The 21,629-nt window shown below is 42.5% G+C and overlaps 1 protein-coding gene across 2 annotated transcripts in view; it reads right to left on the bottom strand.

Moving 5' to 3' along the window:
• The window catches only part of CCR3 (C-C motif chemokine receptor 3), a 32,856-nt gene extending 11,533 nt beyond the window's left edge, over positions 1–21,323 (bottom strand). The window contains exon 1 of one of the 2 annotated variants that reach the window (XM_040246804.1): positions 21,036–21,323. The gene's annotated coding sequence lies outside the window, so the exon portion shown is untranslated. Of the gene's footprint in view, positions 1–1,149; positions 6,308–21,035 lie in introns of those variants that run through there. The other variant, XM_040246803.1, reaches the window with a different exon arrangement.
• Positions 21,324–21,629: the final 306 nt, after the last annotated feature.

The following is a 21,629-nucleotide window of genomic DNA, read 5'->3' as shown; positions in this document are numbered from 1 at the left end:
TATTCTATTTCGTATTGGTGCCAGTCTCAGCAAGCACCCATCAATACCAAGATCTAAAAGAAAAAAATTACTTGGCCAATTTTACAGGCAACAAGGGTGTCATTATTTATGTAACTAATACTTAATTACTGAGGGTTTTTTTTTAGCTGTAATTATTAGTCATTAGTATTTCCTTTTCTGTGAATTATCTGTTTGTGCCTTTTACCCTTTTTATTCTGCTGAATATATCTGCTTTTTTCTTATTGAGTCATGCAGTTCCTCCCCTCGAGAAATAACTCAGCCTGCATAGTTCATGGTAATCGTCACCATTTTCTGAAATGAGTTGCAGATATGCTCTAATTCCTATCACTTCCATGTACCAACGACCCCATATTCCCACTCCCTCCCCTCAAAACACTTGTCGAACACAGTTAACTTTCATCTCCAACTGGTTGAAGGTTTCCCAGAAGATTGGAAAGACTTTCTATCCCTACCCTCTAATATAGATCCAAGAAAAGCAGTCAACTTCGTAGATCCAAACAGAAAGAGACCAAATCAACTGATCAGCTGATTCATCTGACAGCCTGACTTAGAGTGGATTTTCAGTGAAAAATTGAAATATAAAAATTTATATATACATATACAAATGTAACATACATGTATGTACACACATATGTCAGTTATACTTTCACGGCTTCTTACTAATCAATATTACTAATGCAAAACTACTAAAGAGGACCCTTTTGGACTGGCCATCTTCTCAATAGTTGAGAATTTATGAAAGCACAAGGAAGGCAATGTGGGCACAATTGTAGACATGTTGACTGAAGAGGGTAAAAGGCTGAGTTTGGATGAGTGGAAAGGCAAACACATCATGATACAGGTAAGAGAAAGGCAAAATGGGGAAAAGCGAGAAGAAAACGGACATATCTTACAATCAGCTATCCCACTTTGGCCGTATACTACCTACTGCAGCACAGCCGACCTTCCTCTACACCCCATCCCTCCAGGAGCACTCCTGGGAGGTGTAACTTCCACCTGCCAAGACTCCTTGCTCCATCTCCTTTTTCCTAGAAACCTGACTGTCTTCCTGGAAACCTCTCCTGAATAAACCACTTCTGTTGCATTCAATAGGTTCTCGCCCAGATGAGAACAAAAAGATGATGGTACCTGCTAATTTAGCAAAGTCCTTTATGCGTCCAGTGATAGCTTAGGTCTTGCCACTCATGAAACGGAGATGCCATCTGATACCACCAGAGACATTAGTAAGGTAGGAAACAACACAGCTTCCTGTTTCAAAGAGTCTTAGCTTCTCAGGTTTTGCAAGTTTTTGAAAAGATAATCAAGTCTGGAGCAGTTCTTCTTTTCTATGATTGAGATCACACACTAAGCAAGCACTCAGTTGAGTAATCCTTGAGAAGAATGCTGTTGATGTCAGGAACTGTTTGGGGGGTTCTGCTTTCCCTTGGAATTGCTCATTGTTTTGGAAGAGGGATCAATTCCTGAATAAGCATGCATTGACCTGTCAGGAGACAGGATAAAAAATGAAATCGGGATTTCCTTGTAATTACTCTGCAGAGCTCAATGGGAGACTTTGATGAGGCAAGTTGTAGTATGGGTTTCAACAACCCAAGACGACTTGAATTTGAATTTCAGTTAGGGCACCCACAGCTGCATGGCCTGGGTTAATCGTTTAATGTTGCTGGACCTCAGCTTTCTCATCTGTCAACTGAGAATGATAATAACTACATCATGGGGTTGCCATGGAACTAGCTAAGATAAATATGCAAAAAGTCTCTGAAGACTGTCCAAAGCTAAGCAAATGTAAGGGATGGGTAGAATACCCCTGAGACCTTCGCCTCCTGGGGAAGGAAGAGCCATGTGCCTGCTCCACGTGCTGATGTGTCCGTGGCACTCAGGATGGCTTTCGGCACAGAGCGGGTGCTCATCCAATGTTTTGGGAAGAAATCTGACCATGGATGGTGTGATCTGTGATACACTGGCTAAAGTGGACAAGGCAATGAAGCTCACCAGGCGTTCATCAGACATCTGCTGTATATGCAGGAATGTGCTTTATACTTCAAATGATAAAGAAAAGGTAGGAAGGAAAGACAGTGACTTTGCTGGGAGGGCTCATGGGCATCCTGGGGCCCCAGTTGGAGGAAGCTTGACAGTCGGCATCTCGGCTCAGGTGGTCAGCAGAGACAGTCAGAGAGGAGTTAGGAGAACTGGAAGCCTTATCCTCTGAATATAAGAAAATAAGAAGTCACCGTTGCTTTCTGTTATCATAGAATTGGCCTTTCCCATGGGCCAGTTACTCTCTGAGAATCATGATCACATAGGATTCTTGTTAGAAATGTGACTCGGGGGCCTGTGTAAACTCTGGAAGGGCACCGGTGACTCTCAGAGATCATGGTCAGATTTGTCATGTATGTTGGGAATTTCTCCTGTGGGGTTTTTTTTTTTTTTGGTATCAAGAGTATTCGTTCTTCCAGGTTGTAGCCCCGCATTAACCCTTCATTGGTTAAATGTACTCATTTGTCTTTCCAGTCTCTTATGATCCAGGAGTTAGCACTGGAGGTGACACCAAGTCTGACACCTTCATCCTCCTCTCAGGGATCATCGTGTTATCTAATACAGCATTCCAGCAAAGGGTGTGGTGTGGGAGCCCTCAGGGCCTCTCGGACACTGTGTGGAAAACACTCATGGAGATTGCTTCACAGGACGTTAAAGTGTCTGAGAAAGCCTCAGTGAGGAATAGGTTTAAATGTGGTTAACCTTGCATTCCTCAAACCTAGTGCTAAGGTAGAGAAAACTTTTTTTTTTTTTTTTTTCACATAACACCTGTTAATATACTTCAAGACTGGGGTTGGGTAGGAAAATGCTGCGGGTGCTTGTCTACTGACTAGTCAGCATGTGGGCACAACATAGTACAGTTGCCAGCCCGCTTCTGGCCCATCTTCTCATTTTGACAAGTGTCTCCTGAGCAGCCCCTCGAGGTATGTGGGGATGCTGTTGTAGACAAGGAAACTGAGATTCAACAGGGAACTTGGCAAACATTGCAGAGACTAAAAGACAGAGCTAGGTTCCACCTTAGGGTTTTCTTCTTCTTTTTTTTTTTTTTTTTAAGATATTTTTTGTGGACTATTTTTTAAAGTGTTTACTTATTTTGTTTATTTCTGTTTCATGTTTTGAGTTTTTGGCCATGAAGCATGTGAGATCTTAGCTTCCCAACCAGGGATTGAACCTGTACCCTTTTCACGGGAAGGCAAAGTTCTAATCACTGGACCGCCAGGGAAGTCCCTTACCTCAAGAGTTTAGATTGTTCACTGGTGCTCATTTTTCCTGCCCTGCATCACCATCTGAAGGACTGGTACTTTCAGCTGAAGATAAGGATGGCAGATTGTGAAGGTAGAACCAGAGTGACTTCCCTGAGGTCCAGAGTGGCTTGTTCGGGCTGACTTTTCCCAGGATGGGCAGGAGATTTTTGGTGCTTCTTTCAGGCTACTTGAGGCAGTGAGCTCATGAGTTTCCAAGGTACACAGGAAAACCTGACCCCGAACTCTAATACCTCTGATCTTTTCAGATTCTTAATGTAGATAAACTAAAGCAGAAGCATTTTGGAGAAAACAACCAAAATAATGACACTGACAGCAAACCAAACAGAAGACAGCTTGGGGATATAGGAACATCTGAGGGAAAACAGACAGACCAAAGGGGCTCAGAAGCTATACGAAAGAGTCAGAAATTTCTTGCAGGCAAGCTCAGGTCAACTGTGGCCTTGAGCGTGTGAAAGGAAGTGGTTGTTGAGCATCAGGAAGAAGTACTTGGGTTCCTTTATCCTATCTTCAACACAGCTCCTGGCTGCAGGGCCCTGGGGCAGGAAGGTGGGTTCCAGCCATTTACTTCCTCTTACTGACATGTTCCCAGGGGAACATTAACTCCCAGGGGAGTTAATGGGAGGATTCATGCAATCAGCAGTGCTGGCCTCTGGCATTTGGTGGTCGGGTGTATTTCTGAATTCTCTCCATTGACAGCACCCTGCCCTTCTGTAAACCCCCCAAATCAACAGAAGCAAACCTTTACAAAAAGGGCTCCTCCCCCTTCATAGACTCTTAATATAAGACAAGCTAGAGTGACCATGTGGAAGCTGTATTATTTGGGGAGGTAGTGGACATCTCAAGATTTGAACAGAAGAGCAGAGTCTACACTTAGCATTGGTCTGCAACTCAAATCTAGAATTAAACCAAGGATAAAATGAGCCACCCACTGGACAGCTGCAAGCACCTGGCACACTTCCAAGTGCAGAGTGTGTGGTTGACCAAGCCCTGCTGCTGGGCTCTGAAACCAACACTCTGCTTTCCCCAAAGCCACACTTCCTGTGGCTTGCCCCACCCCTGACCCAGCCAGCATGGAACCTGAGGCAGGCCCACTCCTGCAAGACAAGGCTTCCACTGATGGCTGCCTTTAGCTGGAGAGGTCCCAAGTAGACATGCTAAACTCCCCTTAGTCTACACAACAGGCTGGGAATCATCCGCCATCCTCCCCTTGCTCCCTGCTTCACTTGAGGCCTGACAGTGCTCGCCCATTTCCCCTCATAGGTACCTCCTCTAATAAAGGTGTAAGACCTGCTGGCTGTCTGCTTTTCACTATCACACTCTGCATATTCACACTAGCTTCAGAATAGAGCCCAGAGTCCCTTCAGGCCATTTCCAGGAAAAATTGGGTGGTTGTTGATCTAACTATTCTGTATGTTTCATTTTGCACTTTTTCTTTCTTTCTTGTCAACATTGAAAAAAATCCAGTATCAAAATTAGAAAGTAAATATAATGTTGAAGAGAAAAGTGAACAATAATTTAGCAATGATGCAGAAAATACAGTTTTCTCCCCAAGATATGGGAAGTACCTCTTAATGAGGTGCAAATACAATGCATCTCTGCATAAATGGAAAATTCACCAGATGTCTGTCAAGTGGAGCAAGTGACATCTTTTCTTCCACAATATCTTGAACTATAAGATGGGCCCTTGGAAATGTGAAAAGAAAAGAGAGAGCTAGAGCACAGATAAAAAGACAAAAGAAACAGGAGATAGGAGGGATGGAGAGATAATAGGTATTTAAGTTAGTCTCTGAAGCTCCAGTACTTTGGCCACCTCATGCGAAGAGTTGACTCACTGGCAAAGACTCTGATGCTGGGAGGGATTGGGGGCAGGAGGAGAAGGGGACGACGGAGGATGAGATGGCTGGATGGCATCACCGACTCGATGGACGTGAGTCTGAGTGAACTCCGGGAGTTGGCGATGGACAGGGAGGCCTGGCGTGCTGCGATTCATGGGGTTGCAAAGAGTCGGACACGACTGAGCGACTGAACTGAACTGAACTGAACTGAAGTTAGTCTCTTCCCTTTTTCCAAATGGCAGCCAGAAATTTTGTACCAGATGAGAAAATTTAATTTCTCCTTTGTTCACAGCTATGTAATACTGTGTTATAGAGGCTTCTGTAAAGCCCAGTGGCTAGAAGGACACCTAGCAGTGTAACTTGGGATGGAGAGGACTGGATGATTTGGTTTCCTATGGGCTGTTGTTTTGCATCTCATCTCTGTAGGCACAGAAAGTGTTCACAACCTAAAAGTAGAGAGTTGTGTTTTATTTTGTGGGATCTTTTAGGACTTCAAGCCCAGGAAGCAGCATCTCAAGTAACCCTGAGAGAACTGTTCTGAGGCAATGAGGGGAGCTAGGTTATACAGAAGTTTGGCAACAAAGGGCAGATAGTTGGTACATCAAAAGATGATTGTTAATTAAAAACAAACAGATATCTCCAAGTTAAGGACTTCAGTGCTTCTCTATGTATGAGCAAGTGCAGGAGTCTGGGCTCGCATCCTGGTGCCCTCAGGGCTCACTGTCAGGAGTGGTAGCAGTCTGATGACTGCTAGATGGCAAGTATTCTTTTCCTCCTGAGTTTCCTCAGGCCTCACTGGCTCACGTTCGGAGGTTGCAGGGCTGCAATCTCTGATGACTGTGACATCCTTTGTTTATTGATATGGCAAGAAACATTCCGTTTCTCACCCCCAGAATTAATCTGGGTACTTTCTAAATGTGTCAAGCCTCTGTTTTGAGCCGTGCAAATCCTGAACGAATTTTCAAACGTGCCAGAGCATCTACTCTGGGAAAGATAAGAGAGCTAGTGAGGGGGTTGGAGGAAAGGTGTATCAGTCCTGAGCTCCAGGCGGCATCAGTGAACTCAGACAGTGACCAGGAGTGACAGGGTGGGGGCTGCCCTGGGGGTGGGCAAGTTAGGTGAGAGAAACCATTCAATAATGTAATCAACACTTCCTGCGCACTTATGTCACGGGTCACACCAGGGATCTGCTACGGGCTTTATGTGTTTTGTCTTTTTTAAGCCTCTCGGTGACCCTGTGAGGTAAATGAGCTTGTTTTTTTTACCGTTTCTCAGAGGAGGAACTGGGACAAGTGGGTTAAGCAACAGCTCAGGATAACACAACTAGAAAATGGTGGGGCTTACTCTGGAACTCACACCTCCGTATGCTTCCATCCCTCTCCTCTGACCACTGTGTCTGCTATTCCTCCAGGAGTCTGCGGATGAGGCCCAAGGGGTGGGTAGTGGGTCGGTTGGTGCTGGCCCTTCAATTCACTCCAATGGTCCATGCCCAAGATTCAACAGGTGACTTTTATGGCAGAACACCTTTGCTTTAATTCAACATTAAGAAAAAAAATCTGAAGAAAGCAGACATATTACACTTCATTATAATAAGGCACAAGTTCTCCTTCTAGGGGAATATCACATATGTTGGCAGAGCTCTTCTGGGTCCCCTTGAGTCCCTTTCCCATTCCTGGCTCTCCCTCCTCAGCCTCTGTGCTCTTTTGTTTCCAGTCTCTGCACCTGTGACTGGCTGTGGAGGGCTATCCTCAGGCTCAGGAACCATCGTGCCCCCAACTCCCCCAGCCCGTCTCCTGCATAGAGCCAGGAGGAACCCCTCTCACTGCCTTGTTCTGAGGCAGACACACAGCGAAGCTCCTGTCCCAGGGCCTGCTCAGGATCAGGCGGAGGCCCCCGGGGATCTCTGCCTGAGACCACATCCTGCTGCCTGCTTCCTCCCTTCTTGTCCTGTTCCCTCACTCTCTTGCTGGTATCTTCTGAGAGCACCCACTGAATAAATCACTCACACATGAATCCTCCCCTCAGGGTCTGGGCCCTCGTAAGATAGGGCATTTAATGTAGATGGAAGTTGCTTGAATTTTCAACAGCTTATTAAGATGTAACTTTTGGACAATAAAGTATATCCATTTAATGTCTACAGTTTGATGAATTTTGCCAGTCGTATACATTTGGGTTACAACTCCCATAGTTAAGATCAGTGTTTCTATTACCTCCAAGAGATTCCTTACGCCCCTTTGAAATCCATCCCTCCCTCCAGCCCCACTTCCAGGCAATCACATCTTTCCACTTTAAGATCAGTTTCTTTGCAGCCTGCTGCCTAAACTCTAAGCCAGTGCTATATATTTTTTATTTTTGTATGGCACTACTTAAAGTTACCAATTTCTATTTTAGCTTAGAAAATGCTAGCTGACACAAAACTCCAAAATGTACAATGAGCCTGAATGTCTAGAAGTGTATTTCTTGATCATGTACAGCAATCAGGATTATTTATTGGTGGCAGTCTGCCTTTAATCATTAGTTCAGGCATCTACATACAGTGTCTACTATCACTGAAGTTGGCATTCAAGACCCAAATGTATACAGCTGCATCACCCGAGAGGAAGGAGAAGAGTATGAAGAAATGCTCATGGGAGGATTTTTATAAGCTGGTGGACAAATTGTTCACATCATTTCTGTCCACATTCCGTCAGCTAGGTACTCAGTCATGTGGCCACCCATGAATGCGTCAGCAGCTAGAATGTAGTCTGTCTGTGTGTCCAGAAATTAATAATACTTATGTGTATGAGTGTGTTAATTAATAACTATCTGACCAGAAAAGAACAAGCTCAAAAGAGGAAGATGAAAGACGTACTGACACTTAATGCCATTTTAATCATTAACAACAGCAACGTAACTATGGAGTAACAAGCAATAAGAGTGACTAACATCTTTTGAGGAGTTTGGTGCCACGTGCTTTATGACATTTATCCTGACAGTTCTACAGGTATGCAATTTCCTTATGAAGATTAAAGCAGTAGGAGATTATGAAGCTGTGGTTACCAAATGGCAGAGGATAAATTTGTGCCCAGGTCTTTCTTGATGCCTAAGTTTCTGCAGTTAGCATAAAGCAGAACAAATCAAGTACAGCATTTTCCCACATCAGTGAGAGCTATGACTTAGCAGCAGCAGATTTCAACATAAGCCAGGGCATCAAGAGTCTGTCATTATTCAGAGATTCTAGAAGGAGCAGTAAATAAACTTCCCACAACTTAGACCTCAGGGCAGATGGCCAACCAGGCACCTGCACCACAGATACAAGGGTGGGGTCACATTCAGCCCTAGGAGAGTGAGAAAGCTCTTTGCTGTTTACCATCCCCTCTGTGTTCTAAGGAGGCTGAATCACAAAGAAAATTCTTAATGTGATGATGGCAGGGGTTCAGGGAAGAGGCACTTTTTTTTTTTTTTAATAACTTGAGAGAGAAAAAAATATTCTCTAGGTAAGAAGAGACAGGGTGGAATGCAGAGTGGGTGGCACATGAAGTCTAGGAAGAAAGATGAGGCTGGCACCAGGGAGACTGAAAGGGCTGTGTGGGTCCAGGAGGGAGAAGGAAAGATGCCAAACAAAGGGGCAGTAGATGAGAAAGGATTTAGGAAAAGAAGCCAGAAAGTTCAGCAGGATTTGAAGGTGGGTTTTTGTGTAGTGTGGGATGTAACCTTCCTATATCAGTTAGGGTTTGGTCATGAAAAAGGCTTCTCTAGGCATTTTGACCAGGAAGGGAATTAATGTAGATTCCAGTGCCTTGACAACTAGTAAATATTTTCAAGTGCTTATGGAACATTCACCAAGATAAACCATATCTAGAGCCTCAAAAAGTTTTTAAAATTTGCATTATATAGAATATATTCTCAGATCAAAATGCAGTCAATTAAAAATTAACAGAAAGATGACAAACATTTCTAAACATGTGAAAAATTAAATCACACATCTATATAATCCACAGATCAGAAAGGAAGTCTCTAAGGAAATAAAAATGACTTTTAACTAAGTGAAAACAAAAATACAGCATCAAGATATGTGGGGTGCAGCTAAAGCCATTCTGAGAGGAACATATTGCCACACTGAATGCTTGCATTAGAAAAGAAGAGCGGAATCAAGTCAATAACCTAAGTTTCTTCCTCTAGAAACTAGAGAAAGGGCAAAATAAGCCCAAATTAAGCGGAAAGAAGGAACCACAAAGATAAGAGCACAAAGTAATAAAATTTAAAACAGAAAACAGATTAAAGCACTGAAACAAAAAGCTGATTCTTCAAAAAGTCATTAAAAATGAGTGATAAACCTCTAGCAAGATCTGAGAGAGAGAGAGGACACAAATCAACAAGGTCACAAATGAAAAAATGTCAAGAATGAATACAGATTCTTCAGCCATTAAAAGGGACAGTAAGAGAATACTGGGAACAACTTTGGGGCTTCCCAGTTGGCTCAGTGGTCAACAATGTGCCTGCAATGCAGGAGACGTGGGTTCAATCCCTGGGTCAGGAAGATCCCCAGGAGAAGGAAATGGCAACTCACTGCAGTATTCTTGCCTGGGAAGTCCCATGGACAAAGGAGCCAGGAGGGCTACAGTCCACAGAGTCACACAGAATTGGACGTGACTAATGTATGGAGGAGAGCGAAAAAGTTGGCTTAAAGCTCAACATTCAGAAAACGAAGATCATGGCATCTGGTCCCATCACTTCATGGGAAATAGATCGGGAAACAGTAGAAACAGTGTCAGACTTTATTTTGGGGGGCTCCAAAATCACTGCAGATAGTGACTGCAGCCATGAAATTAAAAGACGCTTACTCCTTGGAAGAAAAGTTATGACCAACCTAGATAGTATATTCAAAAGCAGAGACATTACTTTGTCCACTAAGGTCCATCTAGTCAAGGCTGTGGTTTTTCCTGTGGTCATGTATGGATGTGAGAGTTGGACTGTGAAGAGGCTGAGCACCAAAGAATTGATGCTTTTGAACTGTGGTGTTGGAGAAGACTCTTGAGAGTCCCTTGGACTGCAAGGAGATCCAACCAGTCCATTCTGAAGGAGCTCAACCCTGGGATTTCTTTGGAAGGAATGATGCTAAAGCTCAAGTACTTTGGCCACCTCATGCGAAGAGTTGACTTATTGGAAAAGACTCTGATGCTGGGAGGGATTGTGGGCAGGAGGAGAAGGGGACGACAGAGGATGAAATGGCTGGATGGCATCACTGACTCGATGGACGTGAGTCTGAGTGAACTCCGGGAGTTGGTGATGGACAGGGAGGCCTGGCGTGCTGCGATTCATGGGGTCCCAAAGAGTCGGACACGACTGAGCGACTGAACTGAACTGAAATGAAGCAACTGAGCGCACACACAGCATGTGAACAAGTTTATGCTTATACATGCAAAATTTAAAAGAAACAGACCAACTTGTTGATTATTAACAGAGATAAGACATTTGACAAAGTATTTCACCCCTCATGATAAAAACCTCTGAGTGAACTGATAACTTAATAAGCATCTCCAAAGAGCCTAGAGATAGCGTCATGCTCAATAATGAAAGTTGAATGCTTTCCTCCAAGATCATGAACAAAGCAAGAACGTTCGTTCAGTCACTTCTCTCCAACCATAAGTCCTAGCTAGAGCAATGAGACTGGAAACAAAATATAAGGCATATAGATTGAAAAGGAGGAAATAAACTGCCTTTATTTGAGGATGACATTGTTGTCCACATAGAAAATCCCAAGGGATTCTCCCCAAAACTCTTGAAACTAACAAGTTCAGCTCGGTTGCAGGAAAAAATCAGCAAACAGAAATCAATCACATTTTTATGTATCAGTGAACACTTAGAAACCAAAATTAAAATACCACTTATAATTGCTTCCAAAATCTTTTAGACTATACCTAGATATAAGTCTAACAAAACATAGACAAGATTTGCAATGAAAACTACAAAATGAAGTTAAAAAAAAAAGACCTATGGTTTAGGCAGGGGGATATACACATAGAATAATGGAACAAAATAGAAAATTACAGAACCAGACTCACAATATATCCAACTGCTTTCCGACAAAGGAACAGTACCTTTCAACAGAAGAACAGGAGCCTTTTTTCATAAATAATGCTGGAGCAATTAGATATCCATAGACAGAAAAAATAAATAAACGTTAACATAAACTTCACATCATCTATCCTTCAATAAAAATTTTTAAAAATATCAACTATACTTCAATAAAAAACTTAAAAAGACACATACAAAAATTGACTCAGTTTATCACATACTTCATTGTAAAATGTAAAACTGTGAAACTTTGGAAGATAGCAAAGGATAAATGTTTGTAATCTAGAATTTGGTGAAAAGTTGTTAGAGTTGATGCCAAAAGCCCTATCCATAAAAAGAATAGTTGGTAAATTTGGCTTCATAAAAATTAAAAGCTTCTCTGAAAGACTCAAAAACCAGATGGAAATACAAGCCAGAACCTCAGAAAAAAACATCTGTAAACAATATATCCAATAAAATATTTGTATCTAAAATATAAAGCATTCTCAAAATTAGAAAGCAAGAAAACCAATCTGATTAGAAAATAAAGATTTTTTTTCCAACAAGGTAGAAATTTTAAAAGGACTTATCTCAAGTGAATAAAGAAATCTACAGATGGTTAGAAAAAAAGAAAAAGTGGGCAAAGGCACAAACCTCACCGAAGAGGAGATACATATGGCAGGTAAGCACATGAAGACATGTTCAGTATCATTAGTCATTAGGAAAATGCAAATTAAAACTGCCATCACACTTACCAGAATGACAAATAAAAAGTAGTGACAACACCAAATGCTGGAGAAGATAAGGACGAAACTGGATCACTCCTACATTGATGTTGGGCATATAAAATAATACAGACACTCTGAAAAAGAATATGGCAGTTTCCTATAAAACTAATGCCGATGATGGTAAAGAACCCACCTGCCAACGCAGAAAACGTAAGAGACTTGGATTTGATCCTTGGGTCGGGGAGCTCCTCTGGAGCAGGAAATGGCAACCCACTCCAGTATACATAGGGTCACACAGAGCTGGACACGACTGAAGCAACTCAGCACACAAGCAGAACACAGGCTTACCATACAATCTAGCAGTCACATTCCTGGGCTGCTGCTGCTGCTGCTGCTGCTAAGTCGCTTCAGTCATGTCCGACTCTGTGCAACCCCATAGACGGCAGCCCACCAGGCTCCTCCATCCCTGGGATTCTCCAGGCAAGAACACTAGAGTGGGTTGCCATTTCCTCCTGGGCAGATATCTCAAAATAAGCATTTTTGAAGATTTTTTTTTTTAGCTGACACATAATATTTTATTAATTTCAAATGTGTAATATAATGACTTGAAATCTGTACATTTTGCAAAATGATCACCAATTGAAATGTGGCACGCATATAATAAAATGCCTAAAGTATACTAATCCAAGTTTTTGCATGTATACACACCCGTGTAACCACCATGACTGGACAGTGCCAGAACCCCAGACCATTCCTTAGTGTCTCTTCCCAGTCTGTATCCACAGAGGTAACCGCTATTTTGTTTCTATTACTATGGATTAGTTTTGACTGTACCGTACGTAGTAATAGTAGATTGTTCTTTTATGTTGTCACATAGCATTTTATTGTGTGAAGATACCATAGTTTGGGGCTTCCCTGGTGACTCAGTGGTAAAGAATCTGCCTGCAATGCAGGAGACCCAGGTTCGATCCCTGGGTCAGGAAGATCCCCTGGAGGAGGGCATGGCAACCCACTCCAGTATTCTTGCCTGGAGAATCCCATGGACAGAGGAGCCTGGTGGGCTACAGTCCATAGGGTTGCAAAGAGTTGGATATGACTGAAGCGACTGAACACACAGCACATAGCTCCCCAGTTTACCCATTTTATTGTTGATAAAAATGGGAGGCTTTCAGTTTGAGACTGTTATGAATAAAATTATTAGCTACATTCTTGTGTCTATCTTTAGAGTTCATATACACGTCTTTCTCTGGAGTATACACTTTGAGGTAGAATTTTAGGGTCATAGAGAAGGCATTGTTTAGCTTTACATGCTACTAAATGGTTTTCTAAGTGGTGGTACCAATTTATTATGCTTTCGCCAGTAGTACGTGAGAGTTCAAGTTCATCTCCATTCTCATCAATAGTTGGTATTGCCTATTAGAGATTTTTCTTGTTTTCTTTTTCATTTTAGCTCTTTGATGGGTATGGGCTGCTATATCATTATGGTTTTAATTTGCATTTCTCAGATGATTAATGATATTGATTATCTTTTCACATATATGTTGGTTATTTGGTTATCATCTTCTGTGCAGTGCCTGATCAAATCTTTTGCTGGTCTAAAAATGATTAGGTGGTTTGTCATTTCAGTACTGACTTGTAGGAGCTTGTAATCTGTTCTGTATATGAGCCCTTTATCTAAGAGAAGTATCTCCAATCTGTTTCTGGCTGTAGGCACTTGTGCTTTTTTCTACCAGTCTTCTGGTACACCCTGATCACTCCTGATAGTGATTCTATTTGAAAACATCTCTAGGCTTAAGTTTCCAAACCCTGCTGGAGTCACCAACCAATTCTCCAGTGCTTCTGTCCATGTCTCAGATTCATACAGGCACACTGCTTGCCCCTGCCCAGATTCTGGGCCAGCCATAAACAAAATCTCTCTGTCTTTGATCCCTTCATCTCTCACTTCTCAGAAGCAGGAAGATTTCTTGTTCCCTGAGGTAGAATGAAGTGAGGTAATAAATTTATTCAAGCAGGTACATGAGAATATCATACTCTGAATAAAAGATGTCAAACTATACTCTCACCTGTGGTCACACACACGTCAAGGCATCAAACTTAATCAACAAGTCTCCACATCAGCTGCCTCTTATGCATGCAGCTTAATGCTGGGCACTGTGGGGAACCCACAAAGGAGGACTGGACACGGGTCCAGCTGTTGAGAAGCTTACAATCAAGTTGGGAAGAAAAGGCGTAATACAGGTTATGTGATTTAGTAAAATAATGCGTGTTAGATAACATAACATAACTTCAGAATCAAAGAGTTTTAGAACTAGGCATGCAAGACCATAAGTGCTAATTCAAGCTGGCCCTGGATGGGAAGTTTTTAGAGGACTTCCTTAAGATAGTCTCTCCTTCCCCTTTTCAGCATGGGGGTGGGGAGAAGGGGTTTCTTGGACAACTTTTTTTTGCATGTAGGAGATACTCAGCACATGTTGGCTGGTTTGAGTGAGGCTTAGGTTGCAGAAATAAATAGCTACATAACGCCCATCAGCCAAATACCTACCAAGTACCAAGCACAGAGTAAATCACATTTAATTCTTGCCACAATTCTGAGAAGGGAATGATATTGCTTCTGTTTTACAGGTGGGAAAATGGAGGCTCAGGCAAAGAAAAGACATAGCGTCTGATAGAGCCACGATTCAAAGCAGATTGACATACTGAGGCACTTGTTACTTGCTGTGAGACACTGCCATTTCCTGTTGCTTGAACAAAGGGAAGGGGACAGTGGGCCTAGACACTTGATGTCAGAGATTAAAGCCCAGGTCCTAGGGTACTGGGTCTCTTGAGGCAGGGCCCAGTAGAAGAGGCCAACCCTTCAAGGGAGGCTTCGGGTCGCCTGACTGGTGACTTTGTATAGCAAGGCAGAGGCCAGAGGGAAGCAGATTAGATAAGAGAAAGTAACGCGGCCAGGTGGTCTGTCACCCCTCCCCCCTTCCTGTAACTTCCCCAAAATAATGCTCAATCCCTCATGTGCCCAGTTTGGCTGGATGTCCATCTGTCCCATGAAACCCCACCTCCACCTCCACCTCCACCTTGCCATCCAGGAGTGCCCTAGCCATGCCATACCATGGAACCGTGGCTGCTGGGCTGTTGTGGCCTGGCAGCGGCATGCATTCCTCCTTCCTCTCGTCTCATCGTTCTGAAGCAGGAATTCAGACATTGGCCCTTTTGTGCTTAAATCTGCCAGTTTTCCCTTCCCTGGTGGCCCAGGGGTTTAGAATCCACCTTGCAATGCAAGGGACACCAGTTTGATCCCTACTCTGGGAAGATTACACGTGTCTCGAAGCACCTAAGCCCGTGCACCACAACTGCTGGGGTCTAGGGCCTGCAGGCTGCAGCCCCTGAAGCCCGTGTGCCTAGAGCCTGTGTTCCATGACAAGAGAAGCCGCTGCAGCGAGAGCCCGCACACTGCAGTGAAGAGTAGCCCCCGCTCGCTGCGTCTCGAGAAAGCAAGTGTGCAGCAACAAAGACCCACCACAGCCAAAAAATAAGTAAATCTTAAAAAAAATTAAAACCAGAAAAACGGAATCACTTTTCTGTACACCAGAAACTAACAACACTGTAAATCAACTATGCTTCAATTAAAAAAAAAAAAAAAATGAAAGCCAGAAAACAGAACAAAATACCGCCAACCACAGCTTACTCCCCTCAAGAAAACCCACAGAGAGAAAAGGAAGATAGTAATGAGACTAGAAAGTTCAGAAAAGGGAAGTATGAACTGAGTACAAGATGCCTCTCCCCATAAGCACAAACCCATGGTTTGAACTGTTTGTGTGGCATGAAGCAGAGCCCACCCCAAGATGGCACCGGGGCAAGACCCCTGCCTCCCTCCAGAAAGAGGACTGATCTAGCAGTGGTCTCATGAGCTGGTGCGTCCCAAGTGTAAGGGAATCCCCCTGCAAATAAGAAATTGAGCGCCAGCTAGCTGTATAAAGGGCAGGCATTTGGTTTCTGCCCAAACCAAAGATTTGTGGACTCAGATGCAAAATCTGTTATGTTATCGGATCCCTTTGCCCTTGCAGATCTAAGATGAAAGAGATGCAAATATCTTTCCTGTGTATTCACGGTGTGTAGGTAGCAGTAATGTGCTGTTAAGTGTTTTAACAGTCCACTAGGAAGAAAGAAACAAAAAAGGCGTGGACATGTTTGCTGGTTTCCAATTCCCTGGTGCAAAGACTCTCCTTGTGGCCAAGTTCAGGCTTCGACTCAAGGTCACCGAGGGTGGGGTTGGGCAGCCTGAGCCTACCGCAGGGTTAGACAACCATGGTGCTGCATTTACCTTGTGTGCTTTATGTGCGTCGTTGGGTTAATGCTCATAGAGGAAAAAAGTGAGGCCCAGAAAAATAGATGACTTGCCCTGTGTCATTAGCTGCTTACTGGTGGAAAGAGGAGTTTAAAATAAATCAAAATTGGTCTGCTCTAGATCAGTAGTTCTGAAGCTTTTTTGATATTGGCATGAACAGCCTGTTTTCTTTTTTTTCTTAGTCTTATGAGAGGATTTTATGAGCAATAAATTGGATAGCCTGTATAAGACCCTTAGTATAGATTTATGCAATTGGTGATCAATAAATAACTTATTTATTACTATCATTATTGTTATTATTATCATAACCTTGTTATGTATGAGGTAGAGACTCCTTGCTTTGACGTGGAAAAAATGAAGCATTTGTTGACATGAACCTAGTTAGAGAAGAAGTTGGCTGTGCCCGCAGTTTCAATAAAATTCTTTGAAAGGCATTTCTTATGGCACAGACCTTGTAAGAAGCAGCACAGGGCTCAAGGCCATAATTTCTCCATATATCCCCAAACAGATTTCACTGACGTCTCTTAAACTCTGCTGTTTAAGCCAGATCATAGCATGTGTTGAGGACAATACCACACCCATGAGATGCTGAGGGCAGAAACCTTGAGCAGGAGAGAATACCTTGCTGCCAAAGGATGTTGCCAAGCCAAGAAGTACATCTTCATGAGGCACTCAGTGGCCATAAACTCAGCTTCAGTCCATGTTTTCCTCTCACTCTTATGTATTTTTACTTTAGAACACTGTGTACACATGGGTGTTAGTTTTATTCTCAGTGGTTCCCAAAATAGAAAACAGGTAACAAACACCTATTGACTTGTGGTGCTGGGGAAGACTCTTGAGACTCCTTTGGACTGCAAGGACATCAAACCAGGATTTAGGATTTCTTTGACTTCCTAAAGAAAATCAACCCTAAATATTCATTAGAAGGACTGATGCTAAAGCTGAAGCTCCAATACTTTGGCCACGTGATGCGAAGAACCAACTCATTGGAAAAGACCCTGATATTGGGAAAGACTGAGGGCAAGAGAAGGAAGCGATGGAGGATTAAATGGTTGCGTAGCATCACTGACTCAGTGGACGTGAATTTGAGCAAACTCTGGGGAATACTGAAGGACAGGGGAGCCTGGTGTGCTGCAGTCCATGAGGTCACAGTGTTGGATACCTCTTACGGGCTGAACAGCAGCAGCAAGTGCCTAACAAATAATTTTGTGAAAGTACATTATGACTTATTTTCACAATAACTCAGACCAAACTAGAATCTTTATAGTAGAAAGTGTTACATGCCTCACCCTTGAGTAAAATATTTACAGAGTTAGCAAATGGGCTCTGTGTCCTACAACGAAGTTTACTTGTAACTATTGTTGTTGTTTAGTCACTAAGTTATGTCCAGCTCTTTGGGACCTGGAGGCCCGCCAGCCTCCTCTGTCCATGGGATTTCCCAAGTAAAAATACTAGAGTGGGTTGCCATTTCCTTCTCCAGGGATCTTCCCAACTCAGGGATCAAACTCATGTCTCCTGCATTGCAGGTTTGCTACTGAGCCACCAGGGACTCATTTTCTTATTTAAATATGTGATTTTGAGTCCTGGCTCTATGACTTTTTTAACTGACTTGACTCTGAAACTTTATGGCATTGAGACACTTGAGCCCAGAGGTTCACAGGGCAGGTTGGTTTGGGATTTTGTTTTTGTATTACAGTTTGTGGTCATTTTAATTTATCAACATAAAATTCAAATAAATGGATACTCCCAGAAGTTCCCTCTGGGACACTTATTGGGAAAATGCCATTAGTTCCTAAAGTTTAAAATGTCCTACCTCAGAAAATCCCAACTTGCACACATACCAAAAAGAATAATTTCAAACTCATAGAAAAAGAGGTCGGTTTTGTGGTTACCAGAGGTGGGAGTTGGGAGGTGGAGAGAAAGGGAAGGTGGAACTGGATGAAGGTGGTGAAAAGGTACAGACTTCCAGCTACAAAATAAAAAAATACTAGCCATGTAAAACATTTTGAATATAATTGACACTGCTGTTATACATGAGAGGTGTTAAGAAAGTAAATCCTGAGTTCTTATCACGAGAAAAAAAATTTTTTCTATTTCTTTAATCTTATATCTATTTGAAATGATGAGTATTCACTAAACTTACTGTTACTTCACAATGTATGTAAGTGAAATCATTCTGCAGTACACCCTAAGCTTATACAATGCTGTATGTCAATTATATCTCAATAAAACTGGAAGAAAAAAATAATAAAATATTTCTAGAAGAATGATTTGCAATGCCAGTTTTAATGGCTGGTAAGCATTGTGGCATGTGCATATATTTACTAATTTTTCAGGTGGTCCATTATTACTAGATACTTAGATCGAGTAAAGTATTCCTGCATCCTTAATAAGCCTGTGATACACATCCTTATTCACGGAGGGTTGTGCACATCTCTGATTGTTTCAGGGGACTTGCTACTAAAACTTTGTGCCCTCTGAAAGCTTTTGATACATTATTGCCAGATTTCTCTGCCAAACAGTTGCATTTAAAGGGTGACTTCATTCCCGATAGCAGTTCATGAAAGTGTCTGGTTTTTTCACACTGTCAGCACATCAGATATTGTTATACTATTTCCTTAGGTTCTTTAATGATTCTCAATTTTATAGGCAAAAAAAAAAGGTGCCAACTTGTTTTTTTTCAGTTTGTACCTCTTGGGAAAAACAGGATTTATCCTTTTTAAAAATCCCTGGATTTCCCTCACATTTTTCAACATCATGTTGGTGGTACCACGGTCACTGCCTTGGGCCTCCGTGGCCAAGTGACTCACTCTGTCAAAATGCTAACAGAGTTTCCTGCCATCGGAGGTTCTGTCAGAACATTACATGGCTTAATTTTGAGCCTAAATACCAACAACTTTGTTCTGAGAGGAGGGGAAGAGAAAGCATCAAGTAAGCATCTTAAGAGAGGGTAGCAGCTGGCAGGAGCATTTCAGCTTTCATTTGTCTGGATTGTTAGGTTCAGACTGAAGGGCAGATAGGAAAGCCCTTTAACAAGCAGGGAAACCGACCGTAAGGAGACTTTGTTTTGACACAGCTCCCTCTCAATTTTTTAATGCACTCACAACGGTTTCTCCTGCTGTGGAGCTGAAATGACCTTGGACTTCACAGAGGCATGGCACCCTCCTTGTAGACTGAACGACTCACGTTCTGTTATTCCTCTGTTGAGGTTCTGAATAGAGGACGTTTGCTCTCATCTCTTTTCTCCCCTTCTGTTAGGAACAGACTGAATCTCATATCGAGTTCTTAGTGTGTGTTGAACTTAGTGAACTCCGTGATCCTCATGAAGAGGCTCGAGTGGAGAAAGGCCAGGTCTTGTAATTAAAGGCTTCTGGAAGCATCCTTTGCAGCACCGTGCCACTGGCTCTTGTACCCTGTTGTCCAGCCAGAGTCTCTTCTCTGTGTATTGCAGTGTAAGTGTGATGTGGCCAAAGAGAGCTGGTGCTTGAGATTTTTCACTGTGACAGTGCAGAATAACAAAGAAGGGGGAGATGTTGTTTTCATTTTATTTTTAGGTTAAGTTTGTATTGACCTAGCTTCCATTGCTCTGAGAATTACTATATAAAAAAAATTTTTTAATAAAGTCTGTACTATTGTATCATTATTATTGATGTAATGGGTTAAAAATTGCATATTGATTTTCACTTTTAATCCATCTATTATATATAATATGGACTTCCCAGATGACACAGTGGTAAAGAATCTGCCTGCCAGTGCAGGAAGACCCAAGAGATGCGGGTTTGATCCCTAGGTCAGGAAGATCCCCTGGAGCAGGAAATGGCAACCTACTCTAGTATTCTTGCCTGAAAAATTCCATGGACAGAGGAGCCTAGTGGGCTACAGTCCAGGGGATCGAAAAGAGTTGGACACAACTGAGCGACTGAGCACAACACACACATAGAATATATATTAAATATTAGTTTTATATTTGGTCAGCCTCAACTCTACCCCCTCCTAGGTTTTAACACTTTCTTTCACTTTATTCCAGACTGAAGGTTTTCCCTAAGCTTATATCAGGTCCTCATATATAGAAAACTGCTTTGTTTATTTGAATAAGAGAAAGTTTGAGACTTCCAGAAGAACATTAAACAGCTACATACATACAGAAACAGAATATAGAATATACATTTCTAATTTAACCTTGGTATAAGTCAAAACTTCTCTAGACCTGTTTTTACATTATGAAAGGAGAGTTTATCATTAGAAGAGAGAACACAAGTAAACCTTTCTCTATTTCAGACCTGTCAGGGGAGTCAGGCTCTAAGTCTTTCACAAACCAGGAGCTATTTCCCCTTCTCCTCCTGAATCTTAGCTCGATTCACCTCTAGCTCTTTACCTACTAATAGAACCAGACAGTAGGGTTAATAACCACCACTGATTCCTATTCTGGACCCAGAATAGGTATAAGGTTCAGAGGGTGGATTTACTTGCTCCATGAACTCAAATCCATGTTTTCAAGCTCCAGAACCATAATCTCAACCACTGAACTATGCTGTCCCAAAGCAGCCTGGTGGTTCTCAAACATTGTTTCAGCATTGAAACTTTTAAACTGATACCTTCCATAAAATTGCAAAAATAGGGCTGCCTGGGTAAGAAGGAACCCAGGTCTCGTTTGCTTGGCCTAAAAGCCTGGGTTGGCCCCATGGTGCTTTCACAGAACACTGAGCTGCAGGAAGTAGGAGAGGAAACCACTACATTCCCATGACTACACTGACCTTGATGGAGCAAAACCTACCTTGCCTCCTCTCCAGAGTCTCTGGGTGAAGACCAAGCAGTCAGGGTCGACAACAGCAGAGGCCCAAGAGTGTGACTCACAGCTTAAGTAGCAGTGTCAACAGTCAAAGGGCCAATAGAGCTGCCCTGCTTTGATACTTCCGCAGGGCTGCAGAAGGGTCATCAAGAGACAAGCAGTGTCTGCATTTTCTGTGCCTTGACAGTGGACATGATAAGGGATTTGGAAACTCATTTCCCCTGTTCTTCTCTGCCAAGTAAAAACCAGAGTGATACTGAATAAAAATTGAACACCCTATGTGGCCGGTTTGAGAATCATTAATGCATCCTTACTATCTAGCCATGTCTGCTAGTCATACCAAAATCTGCTTTTAGATCTTTCAATTCAGTTCAGTTCAGTTGCTCAGTTGTGTGCAACTATTTGCAGCCCCATGGACTGCAGCACACCAGGCTTCCCTGTCCTTCATCATCTGGAGCTTGCTCAAACTCATGTCCATGAGTCAGTGATGCCATCCAACCATCTCATCCTCTGTCGTCCTCTTCTCCTCCCGTCTTCAATCTTTCCCAGCATCAGAGTCTTTTCCAGTGAGTCAGTTCT

This window comes from Oryx dammah, unplaced genomic scaffold, assembly GCF_014754425.2.
Source record: "Oryx dammah isolate SB20612 unplaced genomic scaffold, SCBI_Odam_1.1 HiC_scaffold_9, whole genome shotgun sequence".
Lineage (NCBI taxonomy): Eukaryota > Metazoa > Chordata > Mammalia > Artiodactyla > Bovidae > Oryx > Oryx dammah.
Note: the sequence above shows the minus strand (reverse complement) of the source record. Positions and strands in the feature narration are given on the sequence as shown.